A 17,998-nucleotide genomic window follows, 5' to 3' on the forward strand; every position below is an offset into this window, starting at 1 on the left:
GTCTCATGCAGATCCTTACTCCTCTGAAGTCTGGGTTAGTGAACCCAGAGCCCGATTATTAAGACCGGCTCTCGGTCAGTCACTTGGGGCCCCTGACTTGACTTAGGAGGACCTGAATTTGGGAAATCAGTCAACTCTGAGACCACCAGCTTCTCCAGCAGAGAGGGGGAATAAGGGTTCCTTTAACCTAATGTGTCCTGGTGGCTTTTTTGTTATTGTTGTTGGTCGGGTCTCCAGGAAGAACAAGAACCGGAATGTAGGAAGTGAAACACAAGTTAAAAAAAAAAAAAAAAAAAAAATCAGAGCAGGAAGGGGGCAGGTTGGGGAGAAAAGGGAGAGACCAGTCTTGCAAAACAGCCCCTTTGTGTCTCAGAGCTGTGGTTACGGAAAAGAGTTAGAGGGAGATAGCTCCCATGAAGGAGGAGCCTGATGGCCCGTGCATGTATGTCCTTAGTGCTAAATACATGGGAAATGCAGAACCAGTAGTTAAATGTCTTGGCAGAAAACTAGCCAAAGCTCACGGCGACAGCTTCCCGGCTTTCAATCAGATACAGGGTGGCTGGAGCAATTGAGAGAGAAGCGATTCTTCAAAGTTCCATTTTAATTACACGCTGGTTGGAGGATATTACTTCCAGAACCCCCCGTGCTACCTGGGTTCACTTCCAAAACCTAATGGAGTTATATGGGCCAAAGGAAAGGCTTCCAAATCACAGTGACAACTCCCTCCCTACCCCCCCCCCTCGGTGTGCTTTGTCTTCATACAAGTGCCGGCTCAACTCGAGGGATTTTAGACTCTGCTGAGAATTAGCTCCCTCTTGCCCTCCTATTTCATTAAGAAATTGGCAAGAGATCAAAAAAATTAAAAAAAAAAAAGGAAAAAGAAAAGAAAGAAAGAAAAAAGAAATGTGTTTTCATGCAGGGCCCCACGCCCATAATTTTCACAGCCCCCCAAGAGCCCACAAGGTTTTGAAATACTTCTGCCCTCGTTTTTCTAACACCACCACGTGGTCCTGAAAAGTGGAGTTGCCCTAAATGTCCCCAACTGATACCCTGGTCTTGGAGGTTGCCCCCAAAACAAAACCCAAGTTTTACATCAGGGAGCCTCTGATTCGCAGTCGCTGGATCTCGTACAGAATGAAGATGCTCTTGGCCAGGCGATGGCCTCTGAAAACCAGTAAGGAGAAAATGAGAGACGCTGAGGGAGGCAGCACATGCTCGGCACCTAATGCATACTTGTAGGGAGGAAAGAACACGGGCGCTTTGCAACTTCTATGACTTCACTTAATTCTGACAGCTCGGAGCGTGGGCATTCTTGCCCCCATGACACAGAGAAGGAAACGGAGCCTTGGGGAGTTGGGTGGGTCTGCTCAGGTGCTCATAACCTCAGCAGACAGCAAAGCTAAGATTCGCACAGAAGTCTGACTGGTATCTCACGGGATTTTAGGGTGATCACACCATGATGGAGAGAGACCATTTACATAGGAGTTAACGCAAGTGTTCATGTTTTTATGACTGAGCTTTACACCCGACCCCCCCCCCCCCCGTCCCCGGCCGAGGTATGGGGTTCTAAGAGCATGCCCTCGTGGACTTAAAAAAATGAAAGGAGATGAATCAATCAAGACTTGTGGCACAGTCCCTGAGACACTGTGTAAGGCTTCACGGGCCCCTTCATCACCCTAGAAATGGATAGCATTTGGATCCAAAGAGGGAGAGCTCTTTATCTCCGCAAGGCAAAACACTACTTCCTCTGTAGTTCCTTCTGGGCTGCCTTGGGTGGAGCTGACTCACCTACAGCAAGTCTTTCCAGAAGCTACATGTGTGACCTTCAGGTTGATGCCTCAGGCCTTTGTCTCTTGTCAAATAATAACCCACAGCTTTATCTGTACTTGGGCACAGCTGTCCTGATCCATCTGCCTGCAAGGGAGCCCATCACTGAGAAAACAGATACATAAGTGAGTAAAAGTGATTAAGAATATAAAACACATTCTCACCACTAAATGTCGAAAGAAAATAAATGTCAGGTGAGAGGCAAGCATGGCGGTCCGTTTTGTACCTTCCTTTCAGGTACCACTGAAAGAGTCTCCCGCTTCTCCTAGCCCTCCACCCCAAGCCCTCCTTCAGACAATGGGCTTTTAAAACCTTTTAAAGTGTAAAACTCCACTCCTCCCCCCTTCCCCCAACACCCACAGAGACTTCCCCTGCCCTTCACATCCTGTCTGTTTTCTTCTGGACTAGGTCAGCACACAGACTACACTGCCAGAATGCCTGGGTTCAAACCCACGCCAGCCACGTTCAGTGAGAGTTGCCTTTGGCAAGTTTATCCCTCTGGAATCTCTTATCAGCTCCTCTCTTAAAATTCTCCTCACTTCCTGTCCAGAGGCGCCCAGGCACGACCTTGTTTCCCCACATGCCTTAATGGCCTCTGTGAAACATCTGAGCACCCTAGTTCAGAGGGCAGCAAACTAGGCCAAATCCAGCCTCTGCTTTTTTTTTTTTTTTTTAGTAAATAAAGTTTTACTGAAACACTGCTACTCCCCTTCATTTATATATTCTCTGTGGCTGCTTCCCAGCAAAGCTGCAGAACTGTGCAGTTGCAACAGGGACCGTAAGATGTACAAAGCCAAAAATATTCACTGTCTAGATGGCCCTTTGCAGAAAAAGCTTGCCTGCCCTGTCCTAGTTCAGTGTCTCTAAAACCAGTTTAGGGTGCGGAAAATCTGGTGTCATGATGATTTCTGTAGAAACGTATATAGTGTCCCTGTATTCAACAGAAATTCATTAAATATGGATGTTGTGCTAAATTAGATATCATTTATAATGCAGATTTTTTAAAGCTGCTATTTGGGATGAAAAAATCTTTAAATTGGGTGGGGTGGGGGGAAACCCTGTTCATCTGCTTTTTGGATAGTGGATTGAACAAAACATCTTAACTTTGTTGAACAAGTATTAAGCCAGGTATCATGATAAGTAAATATACAGGTATTAATTCATTGAACCCACAGCACAGCTCTACGAGGTTGAGAATAATCTTAAATTCTACAGGAGGTCATTAAATTCTGAGAACAAAGGGGAAGGTACATCATGTCACCAAGGAAATCTTCAGTCTAAAAATAACCCATGAAGTATCTCAGTCTTCAGACCGTTTGGAGAAAGTTGTATTTTGTGGAAGAGAGATGGTGGTCGAAGCTGATCGAGTGGCTGCCAGAGGTCACACAGCAGGTCAGGCCGTGGATCCAGGGGTCAGACTCTGGCTGAATCAAGTTCTTGCAGGCTTAACCTTAAGGCTCTGTTGTCTCTCCACATTCAACCTCACCAAGTATCGGCATCTGTAGGACCAAACTGCGAGGTTCCAGAAGGCTGGAGTCTGGTCTGCCTGGGCTCATCATTTCACCTATCTTGGGCTTCAGCTCCCTTCCCAACCATGTCAGTTCTGTTCTTTCCGGTTTAAGCTCATTCTCTTTGATGGATAAGACAAAAGCAAGTGAAGGGTTGAGTGTTTCCTGCCTTCTCGCTGTCACTTTTAACTTGACACGCCAGCCTCCAGCAGTGTACTTGTATCTTGCTTTGTTCTGATTTTTACCAGACCTCAAAAGGCCTCTGTGTGTGCATCTGTGTGTGCCGTAACAGAGCCAGGCCTCTGGAGACAGCTTGGCTGCATCCAAATCCTGGTTCCCACTTACTCACTGTGGGGCCTGGGCCACTTCCTTCCTCCGTCTGTAACTCATCTGCTTCCTCCGTAAAGACAGGATTGTGACAGCACCTGAGTTGCGTGGCTGTGGTAAGGGTTGAATGGGATAGTGTGGAGAGCAGTGATTTTTAGCCCGGTGCCTGCCATGTGGGAAGCGTGTGATAATGCTACTTGCTCTGGTGGTGGTTATTGAGTGGATTCTGGGCTTCTGTCTTCTCAAAGATCAAGTTTCTTTGTTTCATTTACCCTTGGAGGTGTGCATCTCTCTAGGGAGTTGGGTAGTGCTCCAGCTCTGAGAAAGACACGCGGTCCCCTGAAGCTGTGACTGCCGCCTTCTGTGGAGAAAATCTCTTCACAGATGTAATTAAGGATCTCAAGGGGAGATTATTCTAGGTTAGGGTAACCCTGTGAGTGGGCGGTACTATGCCCCTATTTTAAAGATGAGGAACCGAGGCATACAGGTTTCGAGTAGCTTGTCCAAAGTTATGTAAATGCATAATTCCTGAATTTATGATTTAAGCAAATCTTTACTGAGAATGTATTCTGCTGTAAGCACAGAAGACAGGCAGTGAAGACAATGCCGTCTCTTGGCTCTCAATGTCTCTTCTTAGTTTGTAGCACTTAGGTTCTAACTGGGGAGACATAAATTGGAGAAAATTCTAAGAATTCTACAGGCAGGTAGTAATCATTCAATAAATGGTCTATGCACAGCTGCCTGACCTTACTGTGGAAAGTAAAAGGGAGAGATTTAGTAGTTACAGGTTCATGGTCACTTTCTCCCAAGGTCATGTTGCTGTCCCTTACCCAAAAGTTCCTTCTCCTGGGCCTACAGTTCCCCTGTTAACTTCCTTAAGCATCTGGAAAAAATCCTCTGTCAGCGCAGTAGAGGCCATGGTGAGGGGGAATAAAGCTCTAAGAAGTGGCACATGCATCAGGGAAGTCTCCCAGAGCCCTTGCCTCACCCTGGTGCCAACTGTCCAGGGCACAGCATGGCCTCTCTCTCAGCGACCCCCCCCCCCCCCGCCCACGTGGCGCTCCCGGGGCAGGTGGATGGGCTGCTTCATTTTCTCCCTCCTTCCACCTTTATGCACATTTCTCCGTGAGTCTTGCAATCTCAGGTTTATTCCTTTCTTTTCCTTTTATTGTTTAAAAATATTGTTTTGTTTGTGTGTTACTTTTCTGTGTAGAAAACCTCACAGAGATGTATATATTTAAGAACATAATTCTAGGGTGCCTGGGTGGCTCAGTGGGTTAAGCCGCTGCCTTCGGCTCAGGTCATGATCTCAGGGTCCTGGGATCGAGTCCCGCATCGGGCTCTCTGCTCAGCGGGGAGCCTGCTTCCTCCTTTCTCTCTCTGCCTGCCTCTCTGCCTACTTGTGATCTCTCTCTGTCAAATAAATAAAAATAAAATCTTAAAAAAAAAAACAAACATAATTCTAGCCTCCTTTCCTCTAATCCGGACCCCTGACATAACCAAGTCCCCCTGGTCTCCCTGAAGCCTGTCATGTGAGCCCCACTCCACTTTTGGACTGCAGCCCTCTGCCAGGCCGGCTTGCGAATCAATCACCCCCCTGTAAGTCCTTATCGGGGCCCACTGGGTCCTGCGAGCTGGCAGAGAGACCACATTCCTCCCTCCCTCCCTCTGTGGGCCTCTAGCCTCCAGGTGGGCACACACTCAGCCATGACCTCAGACCTTGCTAGATCAATCCCCTTAAACTGCCAAAAGCTTGGTTCCCCTATTTTGACCTTAGCACCATCTAATTTCATATTTGTTTGAGTGATTCCTTGCCTGTGTCCTCTAGAAAACAGGAAGGCCTCTTTCTGCTCCCCATGTTACTTCTGTTCCTCAATACAATGTCTAGCTCATAGCAGATATTTAATACATTTTTGCTTGCTTGCTTCTGCAAAGAATTCCTGGACACTGTCTGTTGCCTTTCTCTGCAGCAAATCTATTGTTCAAGCATTATCCAGAAAAATAAATCACCGTCCTTGACCTAAGCTATAGAGTCAAGCATCCACTTTCACCTGGGCTTCTGGGGACCTCTGAAGTGGCCAGTGGTGCCAGTAGCCTTCTCAGGAACACTCAATAACACATTTATGCATTTAAACAAAGGATCCCCATCCCTAACATGACATTCATCCCACAGCGGGAAACCCTGGGTCTCCTCTGATAGATGTTTTTAGCAGACCAGATGTTACAGCTACAAGGCCCACCTGGACCTGGCTTCTGCCTCCCCTCACACATCACTTTGTGCCTCTCTTCCCTGAAACCTTGACACTGATCTTCCTTCTGTCTGCAACATAAGCCATGCTTAGTTGGACACACACCCTTGCACTAAGCCATGGGTGGCCCCCTTGGATAGACCTTAGAATCACTTGTCAGCTGAGTATTTTAAATTTCTCCTCAATATTCAAGGCTGATCTTAAATTGCATTCTCTGCAGAGGGCCTGATCTCACTCGTCCCGATGAAACCTGACCCACCACGTGCTCAGCCACACTCCGTCCGTCCTTTAGCTGAAACAACATGACTTCTGTAATTCTTTACATGGTCATTGCTTTTCATGCTCATTGGAATTTAAACTCCAGGTGGGAATTATCCTGCTTTTTCACTGGTACATCTGGTGTGCCTCAAATGGCCTTAGCATGCCATAGTTGCTAAATAATTATTGATTGGAGCAAAGAATCTGTGAAGATATAGATTAATAGATAAATACATCAATTGATATTTTAAGAGTAGTAAGGGATAGGACACAAATCAAACCTGTTTGTTGTAAAATCCATTCTTGTTGCCCCAGACCCCTTATACTTCTGTTAAAACTGTAATTTTCTATTTATATGTAGATATGAGAATTTTCACAAGCAGTTGCACTTGGGGAAGAGGGCTGAAGGTCAGTGTTAATTGAAGCTAACATCCGGTTTTTCAACCTTCCGCTTTATAAGGAAGCACTGTATGTACATTTTACAAATAGCCTGAAGCATTGATCTGTAGAACTTCTAAAGTTTACTTCAATTAGGAAGAGTTTCAGATAAAGATCAAATTAATTAAGTTCTCCCCACCCCCATTAAAGTCTATCTTAATTAGCCATTGTTTCTTTCATGGTGGTTTAGTCATTGCCTGGGTTCCAGCTTGGCCATAGGAGGGTTACAGGGGGACCCCCCCACACCTCAAGGAGGGTGTTGGCAAATGGCGTGGCCCAGGTTCACAGCCTGGGTTTTCAGAGTGGGCGGGGCATTTAGGGAAGATGAACTTGCTGAAGCAAGGATGAGTCTGTGGTAGTGAAAGTCTGTGGCTTGTCATAGAAGTGAATTTTCCAGTTTTCCTAGCTGAAACAAATAGTTGCACAAGAAGTGCTATTTCATTTTTGCCCTCCGAATGTTGCATGTGTGAGTCTGATTGAGACTTGGCAGCTCTGATTGTAGGCCATGTGTGTGAATTACTAGCCTGTCCATGGAGGCTTGGGCAAGCAGGTTGGCAATGGGCACCTTTTCTCTTCCAAATCATAGCCTTGGATACAGCAAAAGAGGGGATTCTTCCAGCACGGGCCATGTGTTCTTATGCCCTAAAATGCCCTTTTCTCTGGGTTATGGAATAATATGTGATACTCAGGAACCAGGTGCAAACACTGTTAAGTGATACAATGTGTCACACAGATGATTTTAAAAGGAGTTATGAAATGGATGTATCCAACAAAAATACAATGTTTAACTTATTTCTTCCAGGAATAAGTTATGTGGCAGGGGTTCTGGTAATTAAGTCATCCCATGACTTAGTTGACACCCACGATCAAGTCGCAGAGCCTCCTTTCTGGCGGGTGCAAATCCAGGCTTAGGACTCTATCCTCCCTAGTTCTAGGTGAGTTTGCCCCTCTGCATCCCTGGGGAATAGAAAGGATGGGAGTGAGGACTCTAGAAATCGCTCACCTACTAGGAAGAGGGTTTGCATTCCTCTCTTCTAGGAAGCCCTTCCTGATTAGTGTGATTCTGCCCGGTATCTAATTTGCTCCTTTCTGTTTATGTTCCACACAATGATGCTCTCCCAACAGAGCTTTATTGTGTCTGTACTGATGTCTCAAACCGAGCCTTACTGTGTCTGTATGATGTCTCCAGCACAGCACGTACTGTGGCTTGCTGTATATTCACCCTGGGCACAGTGGGTCATCCCTTGAGTAATATCCTCTTTCTGGATGGCCTGAGGGCTCCAGACTATAACTGCCCTGTTCACCTCTGTAGCTCCAGCGCCGACAACAGTGTGATTTCTGTCACATTATAGGTGCTCAGGACCTATCTGGAGAAGGAAGGGAGGGAAGGAAGGAGGGAGGGAGAGAGGGAGGAAGGATGGATGGATGGATGGATGGATGGAAGGATGGATGGATGGATGAGGCCTGCTCTGCTGAGGAGAACTCAGGATGTGCTCGTGTTACAGGAGGGTAACAGTGAGTGAGTGACTGCTCCCCAGATTGTGAATTCTGTCAAAGTGGAGCCTGTGAATTAGAAAGTACAGTCTACCTGGATCTGTTCTACAAAGAAAAGTATGGACAATGTCAAGCACCCAGCGAGCCATGGAGCCCAGAGCTATGTCACAATCCAGCTTTGAGGAATATGGGCCACAATAGGCAAGGAAAGCAGAAGACGGTGTGTGCCTCTACTCCTGGGCCATTCCCTCAGTGGGGTCAGGGAAAATGTTGGTTTTGCTCACTGATATAGCCCTTGAACCTGGCATAAATAAGAATTTATAGAAGGGAGGGCTGAAGACAGTAAAGAAGGCAGGAGGAAAAGAGAAGAGAAAAGGAGGGAGGGTGAGGGGCATGAGGGGAAGAAGAAATCCAGGATCCCTGGACTCTAGTGAGGGGCTAGATGACTCCTGGTCCCAATTCTTTCTCCTTGTGATACATGCATTTTCATTTCGCAGGGTCCTGGTTTCCCCTTGGGCTAACTAAGGAAATTCATCAGGTGCCTTATTTCAAGTGGCTCTTTGTTAGTGTTCAACAAACACTTTCTTCTCTTACCTCACTTCCTAATTTTTACTCTTTTAATGTATTTTATTTTCTGTTTTTTTAGTGGGGAAAGGTCTGAGGGAGAGGAAGAGAGAGAATCTTAGGCAGGCTCCACGCCCACCATGTGCTCGATCTCATAACCCTGGGATCATGACCTAAGCCAAAATCAGGAGCTGGATGCTTAACCAACTGAGATACCCAGGCACCCCCTCATTTCCTAACTTTTAGACTAAAGGAAGCTATTGGCCACAAGTCAGGAAAGGGAGAATGAAGTGCAAGATCCCTGTGTGTTTTGGGTGCTTTTTCCTCTGCCCTTACTTCCAGGGGTCCTCTCTAATGCACAGGGGATAGTGTGCAGGACCCTTGAGCTCTCCTTTTTCACCCTCCCTGTTGTAACCTTTCTGTCTCCTCTGATTGAAATTCTCGACCAGCTGTAAGTGAGGAAAAGTGGCTTGACACTCAGCTGGAAATGACCAATGGTAGCCTCTGCTGGTCCTTGGGTCAATGGCATTTGGAGAGATGATGCTTTAGTAACTCAGAGGAGCTATCATTTATCTCATTTCACAGGAGAAGAAACTGAGGCTTGGAGAAATAGCATAAACATCACGGGTGATGTAATTTTCAGCAGGGTATGTGCGCATCAGGGAGGAGGCAGCCTGGGTCGGCAGGAAGGCTTTACCAGTGTCCTATAGACCATGCTGTGTGGGCATTTGGCTTCTCTATTTATGAGTGAACATGGCTCTGTGGAGAGATGCTTCTAGAACATTGCATAGGCTCAGAGTTCTCTGGAAATGAATGTGGTGAGCTTGTCAGTTCAGTCTTCACTGTTTCGGTCATTTGCTAAGTAAAGTCACCAGCAACTTCAAAGCTGACTCCATCATCAGATTGGGAGTGGAAAAAGCTCGAGATAGGGTGAGTCACGTTCTGACATGCACCCACACCCTGAGGTTGAGTTGGACTCTGTTTTCACCAAAATAAAGCACATGTTTTGCACATTAAGGTAGTGCTTGTTGACGAAAGTGACAAGTGATTCTTAGTTGTGCGCGCAAGCCAGTCCGCCTTGCAAGGACAGACAACTCACACAAGATTTTCAGAACAGCAGGTGCCATTCCTAGGGCCACCAAAAGTCCAGCAGAACAGAAGGGACCCTCTCAGGAGCTGGCAGTTGGGGAACACTGGAAAGTTTCACTGACAGCCTCTGCCTTGGTCATTTAAAGTTCCCCTAATTAATGAGGAGGGATGTGGTAGGGAGGAAAGGATGTGGGTTTTGGAGGACAACAGTTCTGAATTTGAATTCTGCCTTGCCAGTCTGTAGTCTCTCTGACCTCTCAGTTTCTTCACTTAAATGAGTAAAAACCACCCAACCTAGGGTTGTTATAGCAACGTCATTAAAACATAGTTTCTAGAGTCAGAACAGGTTTAGAAACCCAAATTCACCACTCAATGCTGTGAACTGAGAAAGCTACTTAAGGAGGCCCAGCCTCAGTTTTTCCATCTTTAAAATGGGTGGATTCAATCATAACACACTTTTAAGTGTTTAATGTACCTGTTAGTGTTCAGTGATGCTTCCGTCATAAGAATATAAACCTATCATCATTAATTTTTATGGTTTAAAGTCTTTAGGGGCGCCTGGTTAGCTCAGCTGGTTTAGCATCTGACTCTACCTCAGTTCAAGTCTTGATCTCAGGTTTGTGAGTTCAAGCCCCACACTAGGCTCCAGGCCAGGTATGGAGCCTGCTTAACAAAAAAAAAAAAAAAAAAAAAAAGTGTATAATCAATAGTTTAGCTTCTGCTATTAATAGTGGAGTATAAGTATTTTTGTAATTCAAATAGTAGTAGTTTGGGGGCACCTGGCTGGCTTCATTGGAAGAGCATGTGACACTTAATCTTAGGGTCATGAGTTCGAGCCCCGCATTGGGTGTAGAGATTACTTGAATAAAAAAAATGAAAGAAAAACCTCAAAAAAAGTTAAGTTTAAATCTCCCACCGATGAAAACAGAGTTTTGTCTCCTGCCAGCCCATCTGCTCAATTCCATATTTGGCTTTATTTCTTTCATATACTTCCCATGTCCTGGCATGTTACATGGTTATTTACATGTTGTGGCTTCATTCCTACTACAGGAATGTAATTCCATGAGGGCAGGGACTTCATTTGGTTTATTCCTAGATCCCAAGTTCCTGGAACAGTGCCTGGCATGTAGTAGCTGCTCACTAAACACTTGGTGAATGAACTAACCAATGAAACAAATCCTGTAGTGGACATAACGGGTCCCAAAACAGCATGAAGCACAGCTCCCTCTGTGCTAAGTGCCGTGTGTCACTGCAGAGGAATATGTGGGGGAAATAAGCACATTCTCTCTGCCCTTCAGAATGTCAGTTTCTGCAACAAGGAAATCGGGAAACCTGTTCTTCCCACGAGAACTTGCTATGGAAAGTTCTAAATCAGCTCCTCCTGAATTTGCCAGACAGGAGTCCCCCCTTGGAAAACTTTAGGGGCATCCTGTTACCTTTGGATGCCCATTCTCCAATGTCCCCTACCACTCAGCTTCAGTCACACCTCCTGACAGGAGAGCAGAGCCTGAGGTTTATGGAATACCTGACTGGAAGCAGTCCACCTCAGGACTAGTGTTCCCATAAACGGCCCCCCAGCCTGGGTCTTTGGGCCATTTCCCCCGGGCCTGAGAAGGAACCCTGGGTGGCTCTGGAAAGCAAAGTGGCACGGATGAAAAGGACATCGAGAAAGTGATAGTCACTGTAGTGTGTTCCCATCGATGTGCTGCTGCTCCAGGAAAACCAAACACCTTGCAAGTGTGATCATCCTCCACACTTCCTCACCTGGAAGGTACGGGTGACCATGGGATGTGCCTCCGATTTCACAGCAGCTTCCCAAGGGCAGAGAGGAAGAAAGGTCTCTGCCACATGAAAGAGTCGTGGCGATTTCAACACACATCACCATTTCAGAAATGTTACCATGTACAGTGCACACGTCTCCCAATCAGAGAAGGCTGTCTGGTCACAACAGGAGACTGCTGTGTTCCACCCGTGAGATCCTTCTTGGCCGTGTGTTCCTATATCTTTGAGTCATCACAGAGGCCTAAATAGAAGGCGGCACTGAAGCAGAGTTTCCCGTGAACAGGTAGGCTCCAAGAGTCTCTGTGACTTTCCCAGACCAGACCAGGGAGTTGTGAGGCTTGCACAAATGTCTGCCTGATTCCAAGCCTGGGCCTTTGGCATCTACCCACTGGAAAGCCAAGCTGACACCTTTTTCATTTTCCCATTTGAGAGTGGAATGCGATAGGGAAGGCTCAGGGTCCTCCAGAAGCTGGGCTAAACCCGAGCATTCTCACCAGAGGCCTCGGAAGATAGTACAAGCAAAGGGACCAGAGAAACAGAAAATCCAGATGGCCCAAGATGTGCCCCGAACTGAGGAAGGCAGAGATGGGTCTGGTTCCTGGGATTTGCAGGAAAAGACAACACAATGAAAACAATAGGGAGTGTTGGGGGAAGGTCACAGTTTGGATGAGGACCCTGAACAGCCCCTGAGATCAGAGTCCATGTGCACAGTGGGAGGTGATGTCCGGACATGCCAGCGTCAGGGAAGTGGGCACTGACAGGGCCTTTTCTATACAGTGGGCCTGGTTTTTCAGTCCTCACGCCTCCTCCCTTTCTGCTCTGCCTTTCCTCTCTTTAGATAAGCTCAGAAAAATACTAGCATTTCGGCTTCCCATTCTATAACTCTCTCCTTGGCTTTTGCTGTGTAGGGAAAATTAATCCTTATACTTGAATAAAAATGTTAGCATCCTTTCCCATTTCCCGTTTCTTTTTTCCTTTTTTTTTTTTTTTTTAAGCATTCATTTATTGAACACTTACCATGTGCCCAGGAGCCAGGCACTAAGCTAACCACTTCCCAAGTATTGGGATAGTCCATCTTCACAGCAAACTCGTGAAATGGGTATTATCATTCCCTACTACAGATGAAGAAGCTGAGGCTCAGAAGTTCTGTCTTTGCCCAGGGTCAGTTAGCTCTGAATGGCCAGTCATCCTCTTTCCGACATTCGCCTGTGTTTCTAACTGCATAACCCCTTGTCCCTTCACTGTCCAAACTCCGTTCATCCCACACTAGGCAGGTGACACCAGAAGACAGCTATTCTCCGGGCTTCTTTTAGGTGCCAAAGAGCCAAGCCTAAAACAGACCCTTTCCCAGTTGCAGAATAAGGAAACTTGAGAAAGTGCCTGTCTTGGATGTAGCCAGGACAATCTGACTCATCAAATACCCTTATCAGAGATGCAGCGGGAGATAAGGGGAGGTATGCTTTCTGCCTGGGGAGATGCTTCCGGAAAACCAACCTCGTGATTTGCTATGAAGGTACTGCTCGTTGGATAACAGAATAATTACTGCCTTCTCCAGACCTTGATAACCGAGATGTTTCCTTTAGATACCGTCTTGAGTCTCCCAAATGGACCCGAGACCGCAAACCTGGAAGAAGGGGATTTCTATCTCCTGCCACGGCTGGAGGGAGTCTGAACAAAGTCAGTGATCAGTTGGAATTGGGGTGGGCTGTGGCTGAGAAGCCACCCACACTCAGCCAGCCTATCTGAAAGGCACACGTAGAGGTTAGCAAAATAAAATCAAACCAGACACCAGGAGGGAGAGTTATGTATATTATTATATCCCAGCCATGTTCTTATTTAATGCTCATAGTGGTTCTTGAGCATGGGTACGATTAGCAAATGTGTGGCTTTGTGGTTCCACCCCCAGGGGCTGGAAGGGCACGTAGCAAAGTGTTACTAGTGACCATGTACCAGGGAAAGCTGGATTAATGATGGAGCTGTTTTACTATTCATTGATTTATTTATTTTCCTTTTGCTTTGTATAAAAAGCAAGTATTATTTTTGTAATAATAATGATAGTACTAATAATGGGGGGGGAGGAAGAGAAATAGAAGTTGTGGGGGGGGAGAAGGGCAGGACGAAGTGAAAAGGAGCCATAGTGAAAACCCAAAATTCAGATGAATTTTATAAGTTCCTCAAGATTATCAGCAGTGGGGCATGTGGGCTTTTATCAGCAGCTCTACTCCCTGAGACTTATAATCCCTCTGGGCCATGCAGCCTTTCTCCCATGGAGAGGCTGAGCGCTGAGACCCACTCCGTCCCTGTCATGCCCCTGGAGACTAGGACCAGATCTCGGATGCTGCTGTGGTTCAGTGGCCCCGGACATGCCATAGTGGCACCCTGCCGAGACAGGAGAAGTGGGCTCAAGGGTTCAGGTGAAAAATCCTCCAAGCTGTGAAATTGAGTCTCTGGAGTGAAACAGCAGACGTTTCTGGACTGAGAACCAGCTGCAGGAGGAGGTATACGCCAAGAGGCGACACCTCTCCTTCACGCCAAGGGCCTGACGACACCTCTCTTTCACGCCAAGAGGCCCGCTCACTCACCGCACACGGACTCCCTCAGAAGGCTGCAGTGAAAGCAGCCACGGGCATGCACAAAGCTGCTTCCCAAAGTTAAAGTAATTAATTAATTAAAACAAAACAAAATAAAATCCCCAAGCAGATTTGGTAAAAGTGTGGCACCCCATTGCACACTAAACCTGGATGGTCTGGACAGTTCTGGAAAAAATCATGGGGCCCTCCCCCACCCCCCAAGCCCAACCACCAAGGATTACAGAAATGGCTCATTGATACATACTTTCCATTTCAAAAAAGAAGCAAGAGGACAATGCTCACATGCCATCCTTGGGCTAAAAGGTGCACATTCGAGCTAGTTTGGAGGGGGGAGATATACGTGTATGTGTGTGTGTGTGTGTGTGTGTGTATGTATGTGTGTGTGTGTGTACACATATATGGAAGAAAGCACGAAGTAGGAGTAGGGAGCTCTTTGGATGGGGGCCTTTTTTCCTTTTTGTGGTGCTTCATGCTGTTTAGAGCCAAGAGGGAGGTTCTGCACAGCAGAGAGGACCTGGCGAGGTGAAGGAACCTAGGGAGAAATCTGGATTAGGGAGCGCGGCACGGCCTGGGGAGCGGCCTGTGCTGAGAGGGTGGGTGTTTGGATCCTGTGCATTTTGTAGGAAAGAGAAAATTAAAAGCGGCAGCGGCAGCTTGGGTCTTGGCTGGCGCTCCCTGGAGCAGCGGATCCAGAGCGGTTCGCTGAAGCAGCACAGCCCTTATGCCGGCACCTGCCAGCCACCAGGCTCTGCCAAGACCAACTTGGTACCGACTTCAATCATGTCGCAATTCACTATTTAAATAATGCGACAAGACTCCTTTGGAACCCAACCAGGGACTGCTCAGGGCAGTAATTTTCCTTTTAGCAGCAGGAGCTGAGAACCTATGATTTCCCAAAGATAAAACCCTCACCCCTCTCTGGAAGAGCCCAAAACGACGTCAGAGGAGAGAGGTCTGGCCAGGCAAGCTGATCAGTGGGAGAGATCTTACTTCGTGACCAGGGACAGCGAGATGGCTTGGAGTCAACCCACTCGGGGTGACCTGAGCCTCCTATCAGGGCAGCAGTCACTGGATCCAAACTTCAGATATGAGGGAGGGCAAGAAATTAGTATTCAGGCGGTCTCCCTAGGCCTGGAGAGCTGGCGCTTCCAGCTGGCCTCGTTCTGGACCGCTCTATTAGGAGCCTTTTCCAACTGATTTCTAGCTAACTTCCTTTTGTCCGAAACAGCCACAGCCAGAGGCATCCCGTAGACTCTCTCTTGCTTGTTTACGACTCTTCCCTTGGTTGGCTCTCCCTGACTTTTCCCTCCCCACAAATGGGAAATGAGAACGCGGGGGGCATTTGTGCTCTCGGTCACGTGTCTCCCCATCAGGGACTGGCCTCCTATGCGAAGAAGGGTGCCTGTGAACCTCAGACAAAAAGGACCAAGACTACACATTGCCCAGTTCCATTAAAGGAAGAAAAAAGGGGAGAGGGGTGTGGAACCCGTAGGTTTTATGAATGCCCGATTCTGGGAGCTCATTCCTCTTTTGATATTTACCCATATGTTCTGCTGACTGACCCCTGCCGGCCATGTGGTGGGTAATGCCCTTTACGGCACAGTGTGAGTTACAGTAATGGCACCACGCTATTAACCGCTGGATATTTGCATTATTAGTCAATTTTCTAAGCTCTTGGAGTTAAAGCAGCCACTGAGAATTTTTATTTCCATTTCGTAGGAGCTGAGAATTGGGGTGTGAATTTCCCACAGAAGGGAGATAGGGCTGACTTCCCTCAATTTGCTCTTGCAGCTTTGTTTGAAGTGGTGAGGGGTGGGAATCACCCACGTCACGTGCCTGGCTGGGAGGGAGATCTGCTCACTTGTGGCTGCCTCGTAATTTATGGTAGAAGGTTAGTGCAGGAGCACATTTCTAAAACTCAGCATCCATTCCCTCTAAGGATGGGGACCGGAATATGGTTTCATTGCTAGAGTCTGTACTCAAGTGGAGACATTTTAGCTTCGGACAAGTGTTATGAGCCTCCTTTAAAAATGAAATATACGTCCAGATAAAATATTCACACTCTATAATGCAAGGCAATGCACCAAAATCTAGGGCAAAACAGTTTACATATAAAAACCAACTTGAATATGAAAACATAAGTCCTCACTACAGTTGCTCACTGTGAGGCTGAAAAAACAAGTCAGGTGTGAAGGGAGATGGACTTCTGGGGAGATAGACAGAATTACAGAAATAGAGAGAAAGAAGCAGGGAGAGCAGGAGAAAGAACTGCATACCCGACAAAATGGTAACCTTAAGTGAATCTTCTACAAATAGCCAATAAAGGCTATTATATAACAAGGCACTTGTGAGCTGCTGGCCATGACCCAAGGACTCAGCCAATTGAGGCCATTCGCTGAATTATCCCGGCGGCTTCTGACCTCCACATCCTTGCTTGCATTGTTCCTTTGGCCTCAGTTTCCCCACTAATCATAGTTGATGGAAATCAGAGCTCAGATCAGATACCAGCGTGATGCTAAAGCCTCTTCTGTCTACTCGGTTTCCACCTGTCCACACCCAGGGCCAGCCAACAGCCTCGCCTCCTTCATATCACCACGTTGTACCCTTTCCGCGGTATTTTCATGTTACCTTATTTGCAGAAATGGCTCATCCCCCAGTAGACCCCAAGCTCCCTGAAGTCAAGGTGCCCGTGTTCCCTCATCTCCCATATTCCCACTCTGGGAATTTCCCAAAGCTGGGCTTTGAGAGAGAAGGCAGACTCCAGTATCAGGAGAATCTTGTTTTCTCTCGACCTCTGCTGCTTCCTGGCTCTGTGACTATGAACACGTTGAGGTCCCTTATCTCTTTTAAAAATTCATGGCATTATTCTGAGTGTTCACGGGTATGCTTGCTAAAGATAGCTTCTCAACACGGGCCCAGGCAGTTTTTAACAGGGCCTTAATAGTGGGAGATGCCAACAAAATGATACGCTTTTGAAAGGGAGACAATTCCTACTTGGCATAAATTATACCAATAGCAATCAAATTTTATTGAAAACTTCATATTTCCAGGCTCTCTATCTAAGCATTTTAACACCTTATCATATCACCTGATCCCCGTGACTCCATGAGGCAACTACTCCTCCACCCCATTTTCCTGAAAAGTAACCTGAGGCTTAGAGAGGCTTGTCTAGCTTTCCTGTAGTTACACAGACCCTTAGGCGGCTTTAGCTCTGCCTGTCAGGGACCCAGCTCCCACCATCCAAGGACTTCTCCAAGTCCAAGGGATTTTTTTTAAGTAACATCTTATGCTTTTTAAAGGCGAGATCCTCATTTAATGAGGGCCTTAGTGACTAAAGTCCCTGAACCATGGCCCAGCCAATCTGACCATTCCAGGTGTCTTAAATGATCAATGCGGACCTGTGTCGGGTCAATTCAGCAGCAGCGATCAGTATTGATCGTCTAGACAGCCCCATCGATTGGGTCAGGAGGGCCCTGGGTCTTTGGGGACACCACAGATGTGACATGGTCTGACCTTTCCCGGTGCTCTGTCAGATATTATCACTGTTGTCATTAAAACAAGGGAAACTGAGGCATGGACAGGTGATCTCATGACAGATGGTTGGATTTAGAGGACAGAGAGGTAGCTGGGCTTTGGCCAAGTCCAATCCACTGTCCACTGCAGTAAAGGATTGGTGAGTCAGAAGGCAGGGCATGGAGCAGCTGTGGTGTGCGGCTTGTAAGGGAGTCTAGGAACTGCTCTCTGTAAAGGTGGGCAGCTTAGACAGAGGCTCTGGTCCGGAACAGCCTGGGTTTGATGGTTGGTTCTATTCTTCCCTAGCAGCCGTATACCCTTAGACAAGGTTGTAACTCACAGAGGCAGTTTCCCCCAT

General features: G+C 47.0%; 1 protein-coding gene across 1 annotated transcript in view; it reads left to right on the forward strand.

The window, feature by feature from the left end:
- MAF (MAF bZIP transcription factor) overlaps positions 1-17,998 on the forward strand; it is a 334,904-nt gene that overhangs the window by 240,222 nt on the left and 76,684 nt on the right. The window lies entirely within an intron of this gene.

The sequence above is a fragment of the Mustela lutreola genome, chromosome 16 (assembly GCF_030435805.1).
Source record: "Mustela lutreola isolate mMusLut2 chromosome 16, mMusLut2.pri, whole genome shotgun sequence".
Lineage (NCBI taxonomy): Eukaryota > Metazoa > Chordata > Mammalia > Carnivora > Mustelidae > Mustela > Mustela lutreola.